This window comes from Spermophilus citellus (assembly GCF_964194105.1).
Source record: "Spermophilus citellus genome assembly, chromosome: 3".
NCBI classification, from domain to species: Eukaryota; Metazoa; Chordata; class Mammalia; order Rodentia; family Sciuridae; genus Spermophilus; species Spermophilus citellus.
Genome location: NC_138184.1, coordinates 49715881 through 49728165, shown reverse-complemented (window position 1 = coordinate 49728165; position 12285 = coordinate 49715881). Strand labels below are relative to the sequence as shown.

At 43.6% G+C, this 12285-nt stretch overlaps 1 protein-coding gene across 1 annotated transcript in view; it reads right to left on the bottom strand.

Annotated features, from left to right (window-relative positions):
• Positions 1-12285, bottom strand: part of CHDH (choline dehydrogenase) — a 32457-nt gene that overhangs the window by 14080 nt on the left and 6092 nt on the right. The window lies entirely within an intron of this gene.

Sequence of the window (12285 nt, the reverse complement as noted above, 5' to 3'; positions counted from 1 at the left end):
GATTTTGCTGCGAAACTGCTCTAAAAAATTTAACTCTTCTAAAAACTGTAATAAAGAGTCTGACCCCATTTTTGATGTCTGACCACTTACAGCTCCCACGCCTATGCACCCCCCCCAATTCTTGCCTGGCATTCCTGCCCCATGTATGAGTGTGGAAGTTCAAATTACCCCATTCCTTCTGCATACAGGTGTCTTTACCTTGGCCCCACACTGTGGCTACTATAGAATCCAGGAACACTTGCTCCTCCCTTTGCTTGAGCCAACTGCGCTGGCCTGGGTGCCTGTACTGCTTGCCTCATGAAGCCCACTGTATGAGCACGAACCTCCTCACATCCTTTTGCTGTATGAATGTGGCATCATCAGAATCAACAGCAAACCAATTTTGGTTTGATTGGGAGATTGATCCCTCCCTCCATGAACAACCAAAGAAACAAACACACTTAGAAGAGCATCCAGAAATACGAAACAATTAGAAGTAAATTTAACAAAATTGGTGCAAGACCTATACAGAGAAAACTGCAAAACACTGAGAAAAATTAAAGATGACTTAAACAGAATGAGATCCCACGAATGGGAAGAACCAATATTGTTATTATGTCAATTAGACACAATACAATGCTAATCAAATCTTAGTAGGGTGTGTGTGTGTGTGTGTAACCTGACATGCCGATTTCAAAAGGTATATGGACATCTGGGGGGGGGGTGTAGCTCAATGGTAGAGTGCTTGCTCAGCATGCATAAGGCCCTGGGTTCAATCCCCAGCATCAGTTTAAAAAAAAAAAAAAAAAAAAAAACAAAGCAAAAAGACGTTTATGGAGAGACACAGCACAATGAAAAAACTGCAGTTATATAGTTGTACAAAGAAATACCACACAGCAGGGAAGGAACCACAGCATCTCACGTCAACATTGTGGAAATCTAAAAATATACTCAGAATATAAAGAAGGTTGTGGCCTGAATTGATGTAAGAAAACTTAAAGCATGAAATTAACATATGAACCACACATCAGAGCCCCAAAATATATAAAGCAAACACTGAGATGTTGAAAGGAGAAACAGACAGTTCTATAATAATAATGTTTCCAATACTCAGATTTCAATAATGATACATCAAAAAGGAAATAGAAGATGTAAATAACACCATAAACCAATGGAACCTAACAGATAATTACAGAACATCCAAACCAACAGCAGAATACACATTTTCCCTCAAGGGCACATGGAAGAATCTCCTAGAAGATTACATGTTAGGCAGTAAAACAAGTCTTAATAAATTTAAAAAGACAAATCAACCAAGAATCTTTTTAGATCACAGTGGAATGAAACTAGAAATCGATAACAGAAGGAAAACAGGAAAATTCACAAACAGAAAGAAATTTTTAAAAGTTTTAAAGCAATTTATGAGTCAAAGAAGAAATCACAAGAATTAGAAACACGCCAAGACAAATGAAAAACACAAAATACCAAAACTTAAGATATACAATGGAAACAGCACTGAGGGAAATTTATAGCTGTAATTGCATACATTAAAATAGAGAAAAATCTGAAATAAAAGCTTAACTTTATACTTCAAAGAAACAGAAAAAAAAAACAACGAAAAGCTAGCAGCAGGAAGGAAATATAGATTAGAGATAAATAAAAGTAGAAAAACAATAAATAAAATCAATTAAGACAAAAGTCAGTTCTTCAGAAAACAACAAAATTGATAAACTTGTACCTAAGGAAGAAAAGACTAAGAAAAAAGTCTTGGAGATTCACATTAGTAGTGCATTCAAAATCAGCAAACTCAGAAATGACAGTATGGATATCACTACTGACTTTACTAAATGCAGGTTTAGGTTTTATACAAAAGATTATAAGAGTATTATAATCAATAGTATATACCAATAAATTGGATAATCTAGAAGAAATAGACTAATTTCCAGAAACAACCTACCAAAACTGAATCAAGAAGAAACAGAATATCTGAAAAAACTTATAATCAGTAAGGAGATAGAATCAGTAACCAAAACCTCCCATCAAAGAAAAGCTCTGGACCAGATATCTTCATGGTGAACTCTACCAAACACTTAAAGAATTAACAACAACCCCTATCTAACACTTCCAAAATATTGAAGAGGAGGGGAAACTTCCTAATTCTGAAGCCAGCAGTACTGAGCTATCAGGCAGACACTGCAAGAAAACTACAAGCCAATCTCTCTTATGAAGAGTAAAGAGTCTCAACAAAACACTAGCAAATTAATTTCAGCAATATGTTAAAAGGATTCTACACCATGACCAAGTGGGTTTTGTTCCTAGAGTGCAAAGATGCTTCAACATATGAAAATTATTCCATGTAATACACATTAACTGAATGAAAGAAAAATCATGCGATAAAATTTAACACCCTTGAATAATTAAAACAACCAAAGAAGGAATAAGGGGAAACTTCCTCAACACAACACAGGTTATATATGGAAAAAACACACAGCTAACATCATACTCAATGGTGAAAGAGGAAAAGATTTTCCTCTAAGATCAGGAACCAGACAAGGATGCTTGTTTTTGCCATTTGTATTCAATATAATATTGGAAGTTCCAGCCACAGCAATTAAGGGGGGGAAAAAAGGGAAACCAAGTTGAAAAGAAAGATGTAAAATTGTATCTGTTTGCAGATGACATGATCTTCTATGTAGAAAACAGAAAAATTATACACAGAAAACAAAATAAATTCATTAGAGCTATTAGAGAAGTTCAGCAAAGTTGTAGTATACAAAAATTTCTATACTAATGAAAAATCTGAAAAGAAATGCCATTTATAATAGCATCAAAAAGAAAAAAAATATTAGGAATAGAGAATAAACTTAACCAAGGTGTTAAAAGACTTATACATTGAAAACTACAAAATGTTGCTGAAAAATTTAAGGACAACATAAAAAAAGCAAGACATTCTATGATTGTGGACTGGAAGAGTTAATATGCTCACGATGCCAATACAACCCAAGGTGACATGACACACAGATTTAACACAATTTCTATCAAAATTCCAGTAGCATTTTTTGCAGTAGAAAAGCTCATCCTAAATTTTTATGGAATCTCAAGAAACCCCCAACAGCAAAACAAACAAACAGGAAACCTTGAAATAGAAAAAGCTAAAGGATTCACAATTCCTGACTTCCCAAATTACCACAAAGCTACAGTAACCAAAACAGCAAGCTAGCGGCATAAAGACAGACATTCAGACTAATGGAATAGAGAGCCAGAATTAAACCCTTGCATAGATGGTCAACTGATTGTTTTTTAATAGAACATGGATGTTTTAATATGTTTCATATTGCAACGAAGACACTGAACACTTAAAAACAATTACATTGATAACAATAAAAATAACCAATTCCTCGGTGCGAGGTTGTGGCTCAGTGGTAGAGCACTTGCCTAGCACATTCGAGGACCTGGGTTTGATCCTTTGATCCTTATTTATAAAAATAAAATAAATGTATTGCAACTAAAAAATAAGTATATATGTTTTAAAAAATAACCAGTTCCACAGAACACTTGCAAATGCAAACTTTTTCCTCCAAAGAAACTTGTTTTCACACACTTAAGTAACAAATGACGTTATAGTCTTCAGATTGCAAAATATGTCCAGAACTTTTGATTCTAAAGAAACTGATGTGCGGTGATTGAGAAAAAGAATGTTGCTTTGTCCAACAACAAATCTCTTATATTTTTATAACACACTTTTAGTGACCACGTGTTTTTCTTATTTATTAAATGAAAACCTAGACATGTCTGCACATAACATTGTTCCTATTTCCAAACGCTATTTCAAATGAGAACACCTATGGCTGATCCCGACTTAATCTTAGCCATATGCACACATACATGTGTGAACTCCCCCCAGCCCCTTGAAAATAAGACCACTGTGGCCACAGCAGCAGTGGGGTAAGATCACGGTAGAAGATGACACAGTAGTTAACACTAAGTCACATCCTGCTCCTGAGAACTCTGCTCAAGCACAATTAGGGCCGTCCACCTTCCTGATAATGAGTGAAGAGCCTTGTTTCTGGTGACAGAGGCGGGCCCCTCTAGCTACCAAGAAGTGAGCAGCTACTAGCAGTGAAGGTCACTGATTTGCATAGAACTAAATGGTCATTATTGACACATGCTTTTAAAGGCTTTAAACCTTTTTCATCTGGCAAAGACCTGCATCTTAAATTTGATTTAGTTATCTATGTACATTTTTCTTTGTTTCTAAGACATCTAATTAACACCCATGAAACCCCAGGACACAGCCTGTGCTGCTCATTGCCAGTCAACTCTGTTGGTGCCTTTGTACACGCAGGTGCAAGAGGAGATGTGGCAATCATCTGGCTGTGAGGCAAAATTAGGCCACAGTAAGCATCTTGATGCAGTGCTCCATCAGGCAGAATGCACCCAGGACAGCATGAGCTGGAACTTAAAATCCTCACCAACCACAGTGATCAGACTTACTTCAATTCTCAAGAACACTGTGGTCAGATGTGTGATCAGAAAATGTTGGACTTTAGGGCTGGGGATGTGGCTCAAGAGGTAGCGCGCTCTTCCTGGCATGCGTGCATCCCAGGTTCGATCCTCAGCACCACATACAAAGATGTTGTGTCCCCCGAAAACTAAAAAGTAAATATCAAAAATTCTCATATTCTCATTCTCTCTCTCTCTCTCTCTCTCTCTCTCTCTCTCTCTCTCTCTCTCTCTTCTCTCTTTTTTTAAAAAAAAAGAATAAAAAAAATGTTGGACTTTAAAAATACAAATTTTTAGTTGGGAGCCATGGGGGGAATCCCAGTGGTTTAGGAGGCCAGGGAAGGAGGATCATGAGTTCAAAGCCAGCTCAGCAACTTAGAGAGGCCCTAAGTAACTTAGCAAGACCTGTCTCTAAAGTATAAAAAGGGGCTGGGAATGTGGTACAGCACAAAAGTATCTTTCCATGGGGAAGGGAGAGTCTTTTCAACAAATGGTGTTGGGAAAACTAGAATGCCACATGATAAAGCATGAAGTTGAACTCTTGCCTTTACCATATACAAACATTAACTCAAAAGAGATCAAATACCTAAAAGTAGATCTCAAATTATGGAAGCCAGGTGAAAAACAAAATAGAGAAACTCTTTGTGACATTGGATTTGGTGCTGCTTTCCTGGATGTAAGATTGAAATTATAGGAAAAAAACCCATACTTCCTCAAAGTTAAAAAAAACAATTAAAAAAAAAAGAAAAGAAAAAGAAAAAATAAACTGTACTTCCTCAAAGTTAAAAACTTGTGCATCAAGGGACACCATGAACAGTACACCTAATAGGAAAAAATATTTTCAAATCATATACATGCCTGATAATGTACCAAGATCCAGTATGCATACAATCCAACAACCACCACCAACCAACTCACATAGAAAAGGACTTGAATAGACCTTTCTCCAAAGAAGATGCATAAATGGGTCAATGAGCACATGTCAAGATGTTCAGTGCCACCAGTCTCTGCAGAAATATGAATCCAAACCACGATGGGACATCTCTTCACATCCATTTGTGTGGCTAAAAACAAAAGCAAAATGGAAAACAGAGGCTGGCGAGGGGGTGGAGGAACTAGAGCAAGGTAGCAGCTGCTGAGGAGTACAATGTAGCAGACAATGTGGAAGACAAGTTAGCAGTTTCTCAAAAAATTAAACAGTATTACCACTTGGTCCAGCAATTCCACTCCTATGTATATACCAAAGAACTGAAAGAGAAGCCTCAAACAGATACTTCTGTATCAATGTTGTAGCAGTGTTCATCACAATGGCCAAAAGGTAGAAAGAACTAGACTGTCTCATAACAGATGAGTGGATAGACAAGATGTGGCATATACATACAATGGAATACTATTCAGCCTTAAAAGAGAAGGCAGTTCTGATACAAGCCACAGCATAGATGAAGCTTGAAAAACCCTTTGGCATCCAGCATCAGGTTATGTGATAGGATTCCACTCACTTAAGGTGCCTAGCAAAAGCAAATTCAAAGACAGCAAATGGACTAGAGATTAGTAGGATCTGGGGAAAGAGGCACAGGGAGATACTGTTTGATGGAAACAGTGCTTCTGTTTGGAAAGTGACAAAAACATTTTAGAGGGCTGGGAGTGTAGCTCAGTAGTAGAACACTTGCCTGGCACATTGTGAGGTCCTGGGTATGATCCTCAGCACAGCAAACAACACCACCACCAGATTTTTTTTTAATTGGAAATGGATAGTGGGTATGCTAGTGTGACTATACTTAATGCTACTGAAGTATATGCTTTAAAATTTTTTAAATGGTAAATTTTATGTTACATATGTTTTACCAAACAAACAACAACAACAACAAAAAATCTCCAAAGCATGGAATTCAATCCTGGATATTGTTAAGTGCCTCCATATTATGAGAGAGAAAAGCACTAAGACTGGAGGACAGTAGTTTCTGGAGTAGGGAGATGTACCCAGGGGCTTCCACTTGCACCTGTTACTCAGGTGACATCTGCATCTCAATCTAGGTGACAGGCACAGCGGTCTGAAATGGGGTAATAATCAAAGTTGACAAGATTAAGAGCAACATGGGCAGCTTCCCCAGGAGGCACTGAGCCAACTGTGGAGAAGTGAAGACAGACCCTTCCCTGTGGGGTGGGGGTGGCAGCAGTCATTTCCTCTCTTTTGCCGCTGGCATTCCAGGACCCCACCTCCTGTCACAGCTCTGCCTCCAACACCTTCCTAAATGCCACAGTCTGCAGTAGCCTCTAACATGAAGGGGAACTTTAATTGTTCTGAGAGTTTGGGGTCTGGCTTGGGACTAGCCACAGATCTCTCCGGCCCTTGGTCAGGGATGGGATGAGCCAGGTTGGGAGTAAATTGGGGCATATCTGTCTGTACTCCTGCTAGAGGAAATCCCCTTAGGTGCCTCAGCCAGCCTCTTTGCTCAGAATCGCAGACTGGGATCTGCTAAAGGAAGGAGATGGGAGCCCCAGGGCCCTCACTGGCTCTCACTTAACCTCCCTGAGGTGCGTAGCACCTAGCCCCTGCCCACTCCCCTCCCCATACCAAGGCAGGGGCTGGGGTGAGACTTCCTCTTCTCCCCCAGCAGTGCTGGTGCCCAGGCCTGGGAGAACTTCCTGCCCCTGAGACTTACCAAGCCCCTCAGAAGATAGGCCTTGGGCTGGGGGAAACAGGCACCTGTCACTCAGGCTCTACTCTTAGTGGGTCTGCAGCCTGGGACAAGGCTCATCACTGTAATGGGAATAAGGGGGCAGGAGAATGGGGCCAAAATGGGGGGCTGCTACCCAAAGGGAATTCTTGGAGGGCAAGGACCCCTGAACCCCCAGGACAGTGCCCTATCAGGCTCCCAGACTGGATGGATGGACATACTGGTGACCGAGGGCAGGAGCTACAGGGAAGTAACCCCTCCCACTTCCCAGAGCTGTCCAGACAGGGAAGGAACCCCCTGGCATTAACAGTATGGGAGATGGGTGGGAACAGGATCAGAGAGAGGAGGAAGGCAAGCGTGTTCATCCTTGGAGCAAAAGGAGGGGTTCTGTCTACAGTGGGCAGGATTTGAAGCATGTGGTGGAATCCAAGTCTTCCTTCTGACTCTGGACCTACCCTATTTTCTGGCACCAACTTTGGCTAAGCCTGGTCTAGGGCTCCGGCCAAGAGGAGAGGATGCGACCTGGTCCACCCACCTTGCCTGAAGGAGAGATTTCTACCTGTTCTACCTCACAGTCCAGGAGAGAAGACTTTCATGCCACATACGCCCACCTCCTGGAGCACAGGGCAGCTCCCCAAGCTCTACCACCCATCTGGCAGGCCAGCCTGGGTGCTGGACCCTTGTTGCTGTGGCATGGGCTGTTTGGGAAGTCAGACTTTTCAAGTTCAGACTGCCAGCCCAAGGCCAGTGATGGATATGGTATGGGTCAAGTACAGAGAAGAAACAATGAGAAGTAACAAATACAGGCTTCCCACCCTGCTCTTTTTACTGTTAACTTTCATCAAAATAGTCCTTTGTAGTTTCAACTAAGAATTCTCATTTCCAGTTCTCAAATCAATAGATAAAAACAGGTTTGAAAAATCTGCCCAATGTTGTGGTCAGAACACTGATTATCTTATATGACAAGACATTTCCTGCAATTCTGAACATGTGACCAGTTGCATAAGTTTTTATAATTTTGATGGAGTTAAGATGCAAAAGAACCACAATCAGAATAAAATGCTTGCCCACTGTTTCAGGAGCTCCACACTCAGAGCACAATCTGTCTGCAGAATTGTGCAGCTTCAGTGCTGATGGAACTTTCTGAAAGAACATTCTGAACAGGGCTCCTAACAGCACTTCCTTCCCACCCATTTCTTGGGTGCACACATGAGCATGTTTCCTGCCTAACTTCTGCCTAGTGCAGTGTACTATGTGAGGGTCACATCTTTTGGGTCACTAAAGTCCTGCCTTGCTTTGGGCAGTCACCCAAGAAGAGACAATGAACTCAGATGGGCTGAGCAGTTCCAGCCAGGGTCTGCATGCCCAATGATGCCTGAATCTATTTTGGCCTTTGAGATGCTCAGGCTGAATGATAAATAATGACCCTGCTTTGGACACAACTGGGGAGCATGTAAACCTTTCCAGAAGGTAATGAACATGTTGGATTTTTAAAGATGCACCCCTTTGTCTCAACACTCCCACTTTCAGGAGTTTAACCAGAAAAGAGCACTGCAAAACTGAAAAACAAGCACAACGGGTCCATCCAGCATAGTCTATACCACAAAAAATTATACATAACCTAACTGTTCACCACTAGGTACCAAGAGATGGCAGATGAGGTTCCCACACTAGGCTGGGCCTCATTCAGGTAAGTGAACCTATCTGATCATGGAGTGCCACTGCACCAAGCAAACCATGGTGTATACTCAGAATCAAACCAGACTAACTCAGAACAGTTGGAGCAACTGTCCTGCTGAGTGTTTCAGGTGGCTTATCCCATTCGAACCCCCAAAGACACAGGTGTTGGCTGGGGTCTCCATCCCATGCCATCACCATCAGCCCATGACTGATAGGAAACAAGCCCCAAAGGTCAAGTCCCTATCTACACCCCCTGTCAAGTCACAGTGGAGCCACCCCACCACAGGCCTGACCAATGAAGCCACATTAGGGAAGCCAAAAAGCTGTGGTCAGCATGTGGAAAGGGTTCAAGCCACCAAGTGTCCACACCAGAGCTATGGGCACTGAGGAGGTGGCAGAGTGTTGGCTGCTTTCCTGCAGCCTCAGAGGGCCTGCCCAAGGACACCACCGTCTTACTGCCCAGCCCTGTGGTAGGATGGTGGCCCAGGGTAGGAAGGATTATTGAGATCAATCCTGAGCTGAGAACTAGTGACCGTCCAGTAAATGATACTGGGCATTGCTCCTTCTCCCATAGAAACCTCATTGCCACCCCCAACCAAGGCCACCCAACACCCCCACCAAGATGCCAGAATGAGCTTCCTCATGACCCCAGATCCTTATGGTTCCAAGACCCCACCTGGCCTGGTTCCTGCTCAGCCTGCCACCTCTCATGTCACTCACTGGCAGCTTGCTCTCTGAGCTCAGGTGCTCAGACCCCTTTCCCCACTGGGGCGTTGGCACATGCTGCTCCCTTCTCCAGGCAATGTCTGGACTGGTGCTCACCTGACTCACCCCTTCCCTCAGGACCCTCTAAGGCCTCTATTCCTGGGAAGCTGTCCTCCTTCCTGGAGCTGCTTTGTAATTACTGGAACCTCAATTAGCAGTGAGGTGACCTGTGGAAGTTTCATCTCTCTGACAGGGTACTGCGGCCTGGCCTCCCACTGTTTGCTGGGCCTGGCCTAAGGCTGTATTCTAATGCTGTCTGAAGGGACACAGGTGGGGGACAGGCCTGCCTAAGGCCTGTAACCGAATGTCCTGGGGAGTCCAAGATGGGATGCTGAGCCCATAGGTGTGTGCCAAGATGGACAGGAGCACCAGGGAGGGGGGCACAGGGAATGTTCTGGATGCTGACATGATGGCAGCTATCTGGACACATACACAGATGAAAAGTACCATAACACACACTTCACTGTATGACTACTGTACCTCAATTTTAAATATTTTCTTTTTTTAGTAGAGTCATCTCTTCTACAAAAAGCAGGCTTTTTTTCCTAGGGATTTCATCTCCCACATATTGATATATAAAAACAACCCCATTGGAAATTCTCCTCTTTTCCCGAAAGAGCTAATTGCTTGCTCTTCAGAGAAGACTTCTGAGCCGTGAAGACCAGGCCACCCTGATCTTCCCCAGTACCCAGCTTCTCATCCCTGCTAATTGCACAGAGGGCATTTGGTGAAGCTGCTGAGGTGGGACAGGGCAGGACACAGGCTGCTGAGGAAACCCCTCACCACTGCAAGCCCTCTAGTCTGATGCCACATGGAAGGCCAGGCTGTCCTCCCAGCTCTGTGGGGCCTTGTGGTGTGACCAGAGCAGGATTTCCCAGTGGTAACATGTGGCTGAGAGCCTCGCAGGGCAATGCCAATGCTTGTGACTCATGAGACTTGAGGCAGCCCTCCCCCCTCCCCTCTGCTGCCCCTCAGTGTCTCCCTGGACCATGGGTCCTCGTATTCTGCATTCCAGAAAGTGTCCTCTGTAACACCCCTATTCTCCAGCTGGTCTCATCCCTTTCTCAAACCTCTGTAGTGGGCTCTATCAAAAGCAGACAGCAAGGTGAGAAAACCTAAAGTCCTAACACCAGAGTGGAGCCTGGGCTGCCGTACCACAGGGACAGTTTCTTGGGTCACCTGTAGTTTTTCCCCTCATGGACACATCTGTAGCTTCAAAATGAGCGTCCCAGGTGTGTTTAGGAGGCCGGGCACAGCTGAGGTTGCTGTTAGGGTGACTCAATTTCCTCAGGTCCCCTCAAAGAGTCATGATTCTGATAGATGAAGTAGGAGACTCAGGCTGGCCCCCAAGGATAGGGTCCTTCAGATGTGCCCTTGCTCTGGGCTTCCTGGATACGTGGGCCACACAGCAGAGGGCCTTGGATGAAAGTGGGGACACAGAGCTTTCACTAGAGCCAGTTGAGGGGAAGTCAGTTGAATACAGTGTCCTGGCTGGTATGCAGTAACACAAGAGTAAGGTAAAGATGAGAGGAAAACCAACCTCTTTTCCTCTGTCAAGGGTGCTGAACACCCTCCCTACACCAGGTTCAGCACAGGAACCAGAGGTCACCACAAGATTGTGTGATGGTTTAGATATGAGGTATCCCCCAAAAGATCTTGTGTGACTGGGTTATGAGAGCTGTAACTTAACCAGTGCATTAATACCAATAAAGATTAACTGGGTGGTAACTGTAGGCAGCTAGGATGTGGCTGGAAGAGGTTGGTCATTGGGGCTGTGCCGTGGGGGCATATATTCTGTCTTGGTGAGTGGAGCTCTCTTTCTGTTTCCTTGTTGCCAAGTCCTGAGCTGCTTTCCTCCACCACACCCTTCCACCATGATGTCAGGCCTCACTGGAGACCAGAGCAATGATGTTGGCCATCTACCGACTTAGACCTCTGAGATCATGAACCCTAAATAAACTTTTCTTCCTCTAAAATTGTTCTTGTCAGGTCTTTTGGTCACAGCAACACACAAAACAAAAGCTGACTAAAATAGGCATCCTGGTGGCCATAAGTCACCGAATTCCTGCTCAGCAGGAACCATCCAGAGTTGCCCTTCCAGCCAGGTTCCTTTCCTTACATACAGTATTTGGCGTACAGTGCAACTCCCAGAGTGAGGCACACAGCAGGCACTCAATAAACACATGCCACATGAGTGGTGCATAAAAATGCACTGCCCATTCCCAGATAGGGGAGAGAGACTTGGAATGTGAGGCAGAGAGGCACAGTGACTTCTCTTATAAAGTCACAAAAGCGCTACTGAATTCTCCCATTTCTGTCTACCCCATGGACACCAGCTGGACTGGGCTCCATCATATGTCTCCCCAGGACCCTCTCCAGGGCCCCTGATGCTGCTATGCCAGCCCACAACCAACTCTCCATAGCAACCATGGTGATCTCAGGTCAAGGTGCGCCAGGAATCAGCAGGAAAAGATATGGGTGAGTGTCTGCTTGGACTGCACCAAAGTGATTTCAGGAGACGTCACACATAGGAGACAACTAAGACCAAAGACCTGCTCCTTACAGTAGCAGCAGGAATATGAACAAGAGAAGTCACGTCACATATAAAATACCCTTGCCATGAAGTCTGTGTCTGAATCTGACCATATTTCTAGATCCATCCACCAACTCAAAGGAAATG